The following is a 12,266-nucleotide window of genomic DNA, read 5'->3' as shown; positions in this document are numbered from 1 at the left end:
TATAAATAAAAGAGGCGCTGCCGATGCAAATCGAGCACAATTCCAGACGGATTTTTGAAAAGATTTTTTAATACTTTATTATTTTGCTATAAAGTTTAAAATCGAATGTTCTAAAATGGTAACATTTGTTATCAATATTTGTACCCATTTCATATAAAATGTAAGCCCAAAGAAGATTACAAAATACTTTCCAACGATTGACAATCACACTCAAGTCAAGTCAACCAACCATCTCAAACACAAAATTACGTCAATTACGATCCATTGAGTGAACTTCCTTGTTCTATCGTAGATACAACTTTACGACCAATTTAAACAAATCTAAAACACTTTTGAGTCCTGTCAGCTATAAAATGCTTGGTTGGATCTGGGAATAAAAACGTTTGAAGTCAATGTTCGGGGAACTGGTTTAGGAACTAGAAATTACAATGTTAAATGAAAAAATTACACGGGTTAACAGGATTTAGATACTTTCTAAAACAATTTCCTCATAAAGAACTAAGTACATTGCACATAATTTTAGAAGGCACTATATAACACGTTATAGTGTAGGACAGCAATGCTTCGACACTATTGTGCCGTCTCGACCGGAATGATACCACGGCCTCATGGAAAACTAACGTGAATTAACGGTTAGATTGTGTTTCGTTGTGGAAATGGGGTTAACGGAGACCCAATTATCCCGCTTCCCAATCTTCCAAATCCCCGATTCCCCAAAAACCCTTAAATTCCTAACCCCCAAAAGTAACGCTTCTAGTGTTTCAGGTGATCTGTTTGCTCGTTTACCGGCTTATACGGGTATCATAAAAATATAAAAAAATCCCCGGTCTCATATACTGATTCTTCTACTATTTATTCTTTCATCAAAAAGCCAACCACTAAAATAGACATATTTATTAACATAGCAACCCCTGATAAATAATAATCATATCATAATGTGAACATATTGCTAATCCAATTACATTAACACACGTATCGAATTGGTAACCCAATTTTTTCAAATCGATTAAAAAGAAATAAGAATCGAAAACAAAAATATCGATTTGAATGTTTCAATCGTAATTCGATGCTACACCTCTGATTGAATCGCATACCGAATGGCAATATGGCGGTTTAAGTGAGCGGTATTGAATATAAATTGTTTTCAAAATTAATTACAAGATGAAACGTACAGGTTTATGCTAATGTAATTTCTGATTTCTTTATATGGATTCCAATGGAATCGTCTTGTTTGTGTATACGATTGGATTATTTTAAGCATCGTTGGTCGAGAGAAGTTGGCATGTAATGAAGACATTGTACAATACGTTTGTCATCACCGCTATTCTTTCCGAGTATGCCGTAAGAATTGACAGTAACTTAAACATTTAACTGTACCCTTTGTATGAGTTTGCTTTACGTTGAACAAAAACGGAACTCGAATAAACCGTTAGCATTATGAAACCAGGAATCACGATAGACGCTTTCGGGCAACCCAACAATTAACTTGTCATTTAAATTTGAACATGTAAATCTTATGTCATGCATTTTATATTTCAGAACGTCAATTAAAAGGGCTGTAAGCACGCTGTCCACGCGCTAGCAACGCGCTTACAGCCTTTTTATATTGTTAATGTTGATGCTTCGCCGTGCCGTCTCCATGCCATTGTTTATGTGCAATGATCTTTAAATTGTGTTCGGGTCCAATGTCCACCTGCTATGTGTAGAGATTATACATAGTTAGCCTATAGGCACCTAAAAGAGAGAAAATCATACTCCAGTAGTAGATTATCACGATTTTTTGATGTTATAATTCAAAGCAAGAAGTAATTGTCACATTTAATTTTAGGATATCTATCTCTGTTACTGTCTGTCTCCTTTCGTATAAGAGACGTTCATATATGTCATGTTATATCAAATTTAATTATATCAAAAGTACGAACACTGTACAGGTTTATGCTAATGTAATTTCTGATTTCTTTATAAGTATTCGCGGCGTATCGTCATATTTATGATCGCGATTGGTTTATTTTAATTTTGTTTTATTTAATAAACGTTTCGTTATCGGGTTTTTGGGATGTCGGCACGTTTAAATGGTTGATATAGTGGGTTGTTTGAATTTGTGAATTGACTTTATAAACAGTTTATTATGAGGGCGATTGGGGGTTCTTTGATTATGGCAATTATTAATTTTTAAAACGGTGCAACGTTTTAAAAAGAAAAGAAAATATTTTAGTTTGTTATTAGCGACTTCTACTAATACGATAAGCAGATTAAAAGTATTCGCTTTTCTATGAAAAAATATAGCCTTATTATTTTTATTTTATTTTATACCTTATTATTTTCTAAATCTTGTAGTATCAAAAGCCTGTAGATTAGTGACAAATAATACAACTATAAGAAGGCTATATAACGAGTTACCTCTATGCACCATTGACATTGAGTGACCCTTTCCGATCCACGTGATTTATGCAGGTGTCTAACTAGGTGAGTTAGCAAAAATATTACCTTATGCAATTAATATTATCATAGAGTACCTTAAGTATAAATTATGATTGACAAATTCAATGACACCCTGTTTACAAACACCAGCACATCAACCTACACCAACCAATCAAAACATTTTCGACCTTATTACAAAACTCGAAAGTTGGTAATTGAGTAAAGACATTTTCCAATTTGTAGTAGGTTAACCTGCGTACGAACATTAATTGTGATTATAATGAAGAATAATAAGGAAAAATTCGCGTCCACTTCACCCTGACCAAATTACCTAATGTAGTGAGACGTGTAATAATGATAATGGAACCAAAGCCAGATTGTCATTATAAATATTGGAGAATAGCTTCCGTTTTTAACCGACTTCAAAAAAAGAAGGTTCTCAGTTTATCCTGTATGTATGTTTGTGCGCGATTATCTCGCGTTTGGCTAAACTGATTTTGATGCAGTTTTCAGCATAGTATTTTTCAGATTTAGGAGAAGGTCAAACGAAAAACCTTATTTTTAAGTCGGTAATAAATTATATCAACCTGTTTTCACCAATCAGAACAAAACGAATTTCAATCAAAATTATGAATAAATGCGGACGCACTTAAATCGCGTGACATTGGCTCATAAAAAATAAGCTAAAAATAGGTTTTATCATTACATTACAATTACCTACATTATTTATCGATTTATTATTATACTTTTATAAATTACGCAAGTTTCCTTATCGTTAACAAAGTCACATGTCAAAAATAATCAGCATTTCATACGAAATATTTAAGATTTCATACGATTTATTTAAGTTTTGATTCAAATAATATTCACAATCTTACGTAAAATATTATTAAAAGGAGCCTGAAATGAAAACCAGGCCTCCATCGCTTCTCAGTAACTATCTTCAGAAACAAAAATCAAACATCCAATTATACTACAAAAACAAAAAAAAAATCGAGTTGAGAACCTCCGCCTGTTTTGAAGTCGAATAAAAATGCTCCGATGGACAAAAAAGAAAGAAAAATAAACACATTTTAAAATTGATAGGTCTTTTAAACTTTAAAATACATTAAATTTTTGGGCTGCTAGGTTTTAAAACTAATTTAAATCTACACTGGCCAACTAACTATCAGCACGAAGTAATAACATCTATTTAAAATTCCACTTTAATTACAAGGCACTAAAATTTAAAATTGCGCTTTCGATTTTAATGACTATAGTCACCGATCTATGAATATTAATGAAAATTAAAATAATACGAATTAATATTAAAACCAATTTTTCTTATCGACCAATTTTGCATATTAAGCAAAACTTTGGTTCTATTGATACATTTTGCATTTCATTTGATATAATACATTACATACATGTTTTCTTATCAACGGTAACAAAATCTTTAGTTTTTTTTTCTGTAGACACATTTTACGTATAATTTAATTTGATTTGAACATTTAAAATGAAATGAAAATAATTCATCCATATAATCAGTCAAGTTTGACTCACTTTCACCTCTCAAAAAATCTACTTATAGTCCTGGGATAGATTGCAGATACACACGAAAAAAAATAATCAGTGACCATTGCTCAGCCAATCTCTTACTGGAATAGAATTTTAAAGATGCATTTCCGACGATACATCCATCATGGACCATTTATCTTCTACGGCTCTTAGTATAATAGTCTCTCTCTAATGCTTAGGCCACACTACAGCTAAAACCATAACCATTTTTAATTATAATTGAAAAAAATGGTACAAGAGACTGCATTACCATTGTCTTTGAATTACACAATTGGTATCTTATAAATTAAATATTAATAAATACATTAACTTAGCTGATTTAACTATCTTAAAATGTCACTTAACTAATTTTAGGTAAAAAAACTATACAATTTTTTTTTCGTTTGTAGGGAATTTAATTATACTTTACGGCTTATAGGACGGTTAATCTCTCGCGGGGAAACACTATAGTGTGGCCTTAGCCTAAGAAAATATATTACCACTGTCAGTACGTAAACTCTGTCTAAATATAAAACAAGCAGACTAAACTAAAAAAACATATATATTGAGATTTTCTACACATAAACATTTTTAATATCTTGTTTGCATGAGTTTTGGTTTAAAAATGTACGCAAACACGGATTTCAGTACGCTGTGTAAGTACGTGGGTATGTGTAAGTAAATGTAATATGGGGTAAAAATACGTAAAAGATATAATATTATCGTTTATATTCGTTATTTACAAAATGTTATAGGATTCAAAACATAACTGGTGAATGGAAGTAGACCGAAGTGTTGTTACAATGTAACATTGTGCACATATTACAATACTAGATCGTGCACGTATTACAATGTAACATTGTAATATGTGCACCTCGGTCTACTTCTTAAGGGATTAGAAGCAATGATATTGTCTTTTGTTTATTTACAAAAGTGTTTAGCTCTATCCACAATTTTTACATGAATGACAAAACATAACGCCACGCCCTATTTCCCCAAAAGGAGGAGAGTAGGCAAAAGTATACATTGAACACAGTTACACTCACTTTTCACCAGTTACATGGTGAGTCCCATTGCATTGGGGAGTCATTTATCACAAAAAATGATTTTTATAAAAGATTTCTCAAATAGTTTTAGTATCTAACAATTTTATTCGCAACAGTATTTAAAACTCGTAGAAGAATCAGTAAAGTGTGCAATATAAACCTATGTAAATCATTTCGAGTTAACTACCTAAAATTTTCGAAAACATTTTCACTGAAATCAACATTTCTAGGATTTCATTCAATTAATTATTTCTTAGCAAATCTACGTCTAAATTTTCTAAATTAAATTAAATTTTGTTCTCAATAATCGTCTTTTGTTACAATGCAGTTTGAATTAAAAGTTGGTAATTTTATTATACAATTTGATACTTTAAATATTAATAAATATATACAAACTATAAACAAAGTATCGATATAAACAACAATTATATTAAAAGTTTACCAAACAACAGGTAACAAGAATGTGTCAAAGAGAAAATGAAGTTATTACTTACCGCAACTTAGTCTTTAAACTTCGACAAACTCATAACTAAGGATCAAAATGAATATAAATAAACATTAAATGAAAGAAATATAAATAAACGAATAACCACCTTATTACTCATAAATATAAAAGTGATTTTAACATGCACTCAATACGACGTGTTTATTTTTAAATGAAAGCTTTTTTGAAGTTTATTCACTCAAACAATGTAAGTTATTTTGTTTTTAGAATTTTTATTTTGACATTGATTTATAAAATCATTTGCAACATTTTATGTTAAAGTCGTTACCGTCTCAGAAACAAACTTTTATTACTATCGCGGTAAGATATAAATATTGTTTTAAATTATCTTAATTTATTTTATCACTTTACATTTCTCTGGCCTAAGGGCATTTAAAATTGCTCTCGATATTAACACGACAATTTTATAACTCAAGGAGTTCTGGTAAAATAAATTGATCGTAAAGATTTACTACGGTACAACGATGTTAGTAAATTATATAGTTAATTATGATTACTTACACTTGTCGCCTTGATCTCGAAACTGTCGAGTTCACAGCTCACAGCAACATTTTCAGTTCAAAACTCACTAAATAAATAAACAGTTTTAAAACTTTGCACTTTTGTAAAAGAACTAAAACTTCGATTCATACAATTTTTAAAACTAAACAAAAAAGAACAAAACCGAATTTAAAAAAGGAATACTATTTAATAAAATTAGGTGATATCATTCAACGACATTTTTACTTTTTTTAAACAGAGTTCTTTTTTCAAGTTTCCGAGCGCGGGAATTCGCGATGGCTGCGGGCGCGTTCGTTCGCAACCGCTGTTAGTCGACAAGTGAAATGTGTACGGCCGCTCCAGGTTCGTCACTCTATCAAACGCTATCCCATATATTCGCAACGACTGTGTCACTCAATTAAGGAAGATTACTAAGACTTGTATTTGATTCAATAAGTAAAAAAAATATAAACATAACAGTCATGCATTCTGAATTTGAATTAATTCAAACTTGTATCCAGGTTAACTGTCTCGATTGTCAACATCTTTCATAAATAAAATTCCTTTTCTTTACCTACCGCAACGATTTTCTTTTTTTTTTTCTTTTTGCACACGAATTTCAAATTTGGAATTCTTTGCAAGGTTTTAATACTTTAATTAAAGAGGATTGTTGCAATGCAATGATGTTTATTTTCTTTCATTTGTTTTAATAGAATGCATGGTATGGTACCTGTATACGTTTAATTCTTGATCTCTGTTTGTTGAACTTTGTTTTGCTCGTAAAATATTGCTTGTTATTGTTAGGCGTGTTCGTTAATTTGTTTCATTGTACTGTTTTGTTGCAGTTAATTTCCACACTACGTTTATAAAGATTGCTTTCAGTGAAGGTGTCTTGTATTTAATTCTTGGGTGTTTTTTTGAATAGATAGTGAAAATTAACCTGATATATCTTTGTTAAAAAAAACTTTGCACAACACTAGGACTTCCTCCTGTGTCTTAGGTGCGTTTACAAATACAAAATTTCTCATACGCAATGACACTTAGACCCGGAACAACAATCTCTGACTCACACAGACACTTGTTCCGTGCGGGAATCGAACCCGTGACACATGCGGCATACGGCATCCAGTTGCCCAGCCACCACGTCAACCGTCACGCGGTCAGTATATAAATGTTTTATGTATTATTTTCACTTCATAAGATAGCAGATTACTTTTTATGTGGTTGAAATGAATATTTTTTCGTGTTACATTATTTAATTAAAATATCTTTGTGGTTACAAACTGATAGTTGATTAAAACCAACTTACATATAGGTAGGTACCTATATTTTTATGTATACATATGTATATATTGTATCACATAAAGATTTCGCAGACTATCTGAACACGTGCCTCTCACACACTTCCGTGAGCACAATATGCTTATGAGGGATACAAAAATATCTTCTCGCTCATTTTATACGGCTAATAAAAGATTATACTTATAAATGCCTAGATAGCTACTAAGGTATAATAATACCATAAGGCCCATAAACTCTCGTGGGTGTCTTATATTTATAGGTGGACACAAATAACAAGTGTGGGAGAGCCATGCTTCGGCACGAATAGGTCGGCTCGACCGGAGTGATACCACGGTTTCACAGAAAACCGACGTGAAACAAGTATTGTATTGTGTGAGTGAAGTTACCGGAGGCCCAATTATAACAACCCTTAAATTCCTAACCCGCAAAAGGCCGACAACGCATCTTGTAACGCCTCTGGTGTTTCGAGAGTTCAAAGGCGGCGGGGATTGCTGAACATCAGGTTATCCGGCTGATCGTTTACCGACTTATACCATAGAAAATTACATTATTTTCTTAGAAGTACCAATTCAAGACCTTTTTATCTGTTAGTCGATATTTTGTTTGGCATTTAGCAATTATTGTATATACAATACACACAAAATTGTTAAAAGAAATCCTTTAATTCAATGGATTATATTTTTTATGTTCCTTTCAATAATACTTATAATTGAATGCCGCACTTATTATGTATGTACAAAATTGCAACCATTTGGCCTCCATTGAATAGCTTGTTATTTTTTTTGTATATATGTATGGTTGGTTAAGCTTATAATGTAATAATAAGATGTTGAATAGTACAGTCACCAATATAATGAATGATTCTAACATTCAATGTCGTTTGTAGTATTAAATTCGCATCACTGGGTACAAATATAAAAATGCTAAAGACAAATGCTGAAGGCATGACTCTACTTACCTACATATATACAGAATAACTAAACATAATGATACTTCCATAAGTGATGATTATTATACCTACTCAAATCCCCAATCCTTAAAATGCTTGCAACGCATTTGTAAGTCCTTTGATGTGACGGGTGTTTTTACGCAGCGCTGATTGCTTACCATCAGGTGATACGAGTGCTCATTTGTCAGTCTATCGCATAAAAAAATACGAAGTCAAGGTGAGGGACTGGGGGGACTGTTTAAAAAAGTAACTGACTATATTAATTTCCTAATCCAATTTGCTACGACTTTACTATTACTCGGTGATTAATAATAAATTGATAACTTCCTGAGTTTATCGCTTGATAACTACCACCTACCTGTTGATGTGGTATAATTTTATTAAGTGCTGTTTATTTGGTTAGGCTGTGTAGTCTATTATTATAATATACTTTTGTTTTTTTACAATACTAACATGATGTCTGAAATTGTACCCGGCTCAAAATATCCTTGTCCTCCATTACACTTTTTTTTATTTAAAAAACTTTGCCCCACATGATTTTCTCCAGTGTCCTGGGTGCGTTTACAAACATACAAGTTCACATACACATGACACCGAGACCCGAAACAACAATTTGTGGATCACACAAAGAGTTGCTTCGTGCGGGAATCGAACCCGTTACGCGGCAGCCAGTTGCCCAGCCACCACGCTAACCGTGCAGTCAAAGACGTGTAAGTGTCTGTACCTATTCCCTCAGAAGCTAAAATTCGTGATGTTATGTTATCATGTCTAAACAGCAGTGCAGATATAATTTTCAAAGCCAAGATATAATTTCAGTTGCATTCCTTAGTATGGCAAAGTTATGCGAGGATGTTCCATAGTGTACAATATGAAAATCCTCAATTATAACGCAGAATTAATTAATTTAACTAACCCCTTAACGTTACACATGTAACTTCAGGAAGCACAAAGTCAACCCATCTCAAATTACAAGTTGAGTTCGTAACAATTTTCCAAATAACTTAATTACATAATAACTCAAAATAATTACTTAACCGACACGATGGAATTACATACTAATATATATATGCACATACATACTGGCTTTTGCCCGCAGCTTCGCTCGCAATCTTTTAAGCGGTGGGAGGCAAAATGTCATGAATCACAAATAGTCATCATACCCAATTTTAGCTTTTTACCTTGAAAATTGCGAAGACGAAAACTCCGTACAAACTTCCCACCATTTCAGGAAATCGGGGGTTACGAAAATACGAAACGTACCTTATGTCACTCTTCATTCATTCAAGACTTAAAAAAATACACATATCGTGCCTTCCTTTCCCCTTGAAAGACAGACAAACAAACACACATACATTCACATTTGTAAAATTAGTATAGATGTAATATGCTTGTCAATATATGTGTAAGTATATTGAGATTGATAAGCAAACTTGTGAGCGTCGTGAACTTTAATCATTAGTAGTTTGTGTACATGTATCTATATGCAACTTACATATAATATCGTTCAAAGAGATGCTGCGTATTATATGTATAGTTATAGCTTCTGCAAACGGCTTCACCCGCGTTCCCGTAAGATAAAAAGTATCCTATCACCCAAGTAAGTTCATACCCCGTCTTTATACCAAATTTCATCAAACTCCGTTCAGTAGTTTCAGCGTGATTGACGGAAAAATATCCTAACAAACAAACAAACTTTCATATTTATATTATCTATTAGTGTGATATGTGTTATAGTTTTGGCTTGTTTTATTTCAAAGTACTTTTGCAGTCACTAGTTTCTAGTTCAACTGTTGGGAGTGTGATTGAGTCTTACATCTACAAAATGGGCTTCTCATCATTATTATTAAACACAAACAAAGGTCTCTCCTAATAAGTTACAGATTGATCAGTTTAAAACAAACTCTCAAATGGACCTCTAGTTTTAGTAAATTATAATCAAACTCATTACAGTCTTCAAATAAATAACTCAACGTTTGAAAGGGTCATTGATATTTAGCTTAAGGGTAAGTACTAATACTCGAAACCCCAACTGTTTCACTACAGAACAAATCTTTTCTTATTTATATTTCTAAGTGTCTACTTAATATAGGTACGAAGATTTATGACATCTCCAAAAACTGTGAGGACTATCACGCAACAAGATACATTGCGTGTTGATATTATGAAACTTTTTCTAGTACCTACACCAGATTTCTTTGCCATTATTCATTTTCTTTTATCTTTTGGTTGTAACCACAATTATACGGTTAGTTACTTTACTAGATTTTCTTAGACGTATTAACTCTTTTTATAGATTATTATTAGCTAAGTTGACTGTTGAATTCAATGAAATATTTTAAAATTTCGAGTCAAAGTCAAAGTCCAATCATTTATTCCAATTAAACCATAAATGGGTACTTTAGAAATGTCAACAAATAAAGAAATAAATAATAAGCTGTTATTCTGTCCGTCAGTGAATTTAAGTTCCAAAGTGTAACTTCGAAAGGAGAAGAACGAGCAAGAAACTTCATTCGTTACTCTTTCGAGATATTTACTATCATCAAGTGACACTACAGCTTTATCAAATAAGCGGAAGATTGAAAGCGACTTGTCTGCTTATCTGTAGGTATTCCATCAAACTAGAAAATCAGAGTATGAGAAATGTTGCACTGCATTTTGTTTGACAAATAAATACCTTTAGTACTCCGACCCGGACGTAGAAGCACTCGAGAGAGAGATTTGCAGTAAATATAAAATGGCAGACAAAGTGATGTACCAACGCGAATAATTTCTCAGACGTCAAAATCTGTAGTTTGTTATTTTTATTGGCCATAAACGTTAACTTCACTGGTACTGAAGTAAGATGCCATAAAATTTTTACTATGCACTTAACGTATCTTTCCTCAAAATGTAGGCAAATACTACTTACTTACTTACTTACTTTCACAATGTAAAACATACACAATGAACATAATCGCACTTGTTATTTACTGAGTTAGCAGTAGTCTAAGTTGTTCAAATAATACATTGTTTTATGTGTGGGAGAGCCATGCTTCGGCACGAATGGGCCGGCTCGATCGAAGTTATACCACGAGCTCATAGAAAACCGACGTGAAACACACACGCTTGCTTTGTTGTTAGAGCGAGGTTACCGGAGGCCCAATTCCCCAACAGGGTTTCCAATCCCCGACTCTTCAATTAAATTCCTTACCCCAAATGTTGATCCGTATGCTCGTTTAACGGCTTCTACCATAAAAAATATTTCTCCACTGCATTTCCAGTCACATTTGCCACCATCATCAAGAACAATTCTTGACAGACCACCAATCAAAGACGAGACAATCAAAATTGCAATCACTTACAAAGACACAATCAAGTTTTCAATAAAATACCAAACAACTCGACAATGAAAATCCTAATTACAGTATCGACGAATGAAACAAGTCCTTTGAACTTTCTTATTAATATCTTTAGGTAAAAGATACGAAAGTGAGGAAAATAATCTTTTGGAGATGATTATCAGTCGGGACATATGTGATGGCCCTGATAACCTTTTGGAGTCATGAAACGACGTGTGTTAGATGTGTGGGCGTGCAGACAAACGATAGTAATCAACACGACAAGTCGGTGAGATTAGAACTAAATTTAGTGACTATTTCGACTGTCGGAAGTCCGATAGTAGTAAAGATTTGGCCAAGTACGAATACATACTCAGAAAGTTGCAAGTTTTCTTTTTCTAAAAGTTACTCTTACAACATTTTTATTTGACTTGTTTGTCAGATACATCGTCACGCCTTTTATCTCCAGTAGGCAGAGGTAGATACATTTTGTGGCACGTAATGCCACTGTACAATGTAGGTACCTACACCTACTTTTCACAATTTATGTTGTAAGTCCCATGTAATAGGTGGTGAGCCTATTGCCATATACCGGGCACATTTCTAGACTACTGTTACTTGTTTGCTACAGTAGATATTTATTCCTAAAGTGAAGTGTTCAGCATAAAGTGAAGCAATTCGACATTCTCACAGATATTCAAGATGTATGT

At 32.8% G+C, this 12,266-nt stretch overlaps 1 protein-coding gene across 3 annotated transcripts in view; it reads right to left on the bottom strand.

The window, feature by feature from the left end:
• The window catches only part of LOC118280624 (cardioacceleratory peptide receptor), a 150,712-nt gene extending 144,372 nt beyond the window's left edge, over positions 1–6,340 (bottom strand). For all 3 annotated transcript variants that reach the window (XM_050701070.1, XM_050701069.1, XM_050701071.1), the window contains exon 1: positions 6,010–6,340. The gene's annotated coding sequence lies outside the window, so the exon portion shown is untranslated. The remainder of the gene's footprint in view (positions 1–6,009) is intronic.
• Positions 6,341–12,266: the final 5,926 nt, after the last annotated feature.

The sequence above is a fragment of the Spodoptera frugiperda genome, chromosome 20 (genome assembly GCF_023101765.2).
Source record: "Spodoptera frugiperda isolate SF20-4 chromosome 20, AGI-APGP_CSIRO_Sfru_2.0, whole genome shotgun sequence".
Classification (NCBI taxonomy): Eukaryota; Metazoa; Arthropoda; class Insecta; order Lepidoptera; family Noctuidae; genus Spodoptera; species Spodoptera frugiperda.
The sequence above is the reverse complement of the archived record's forward strand: the minus strand, read 5'-3'. Positions and strand labels throughout refer to the sequence as shown.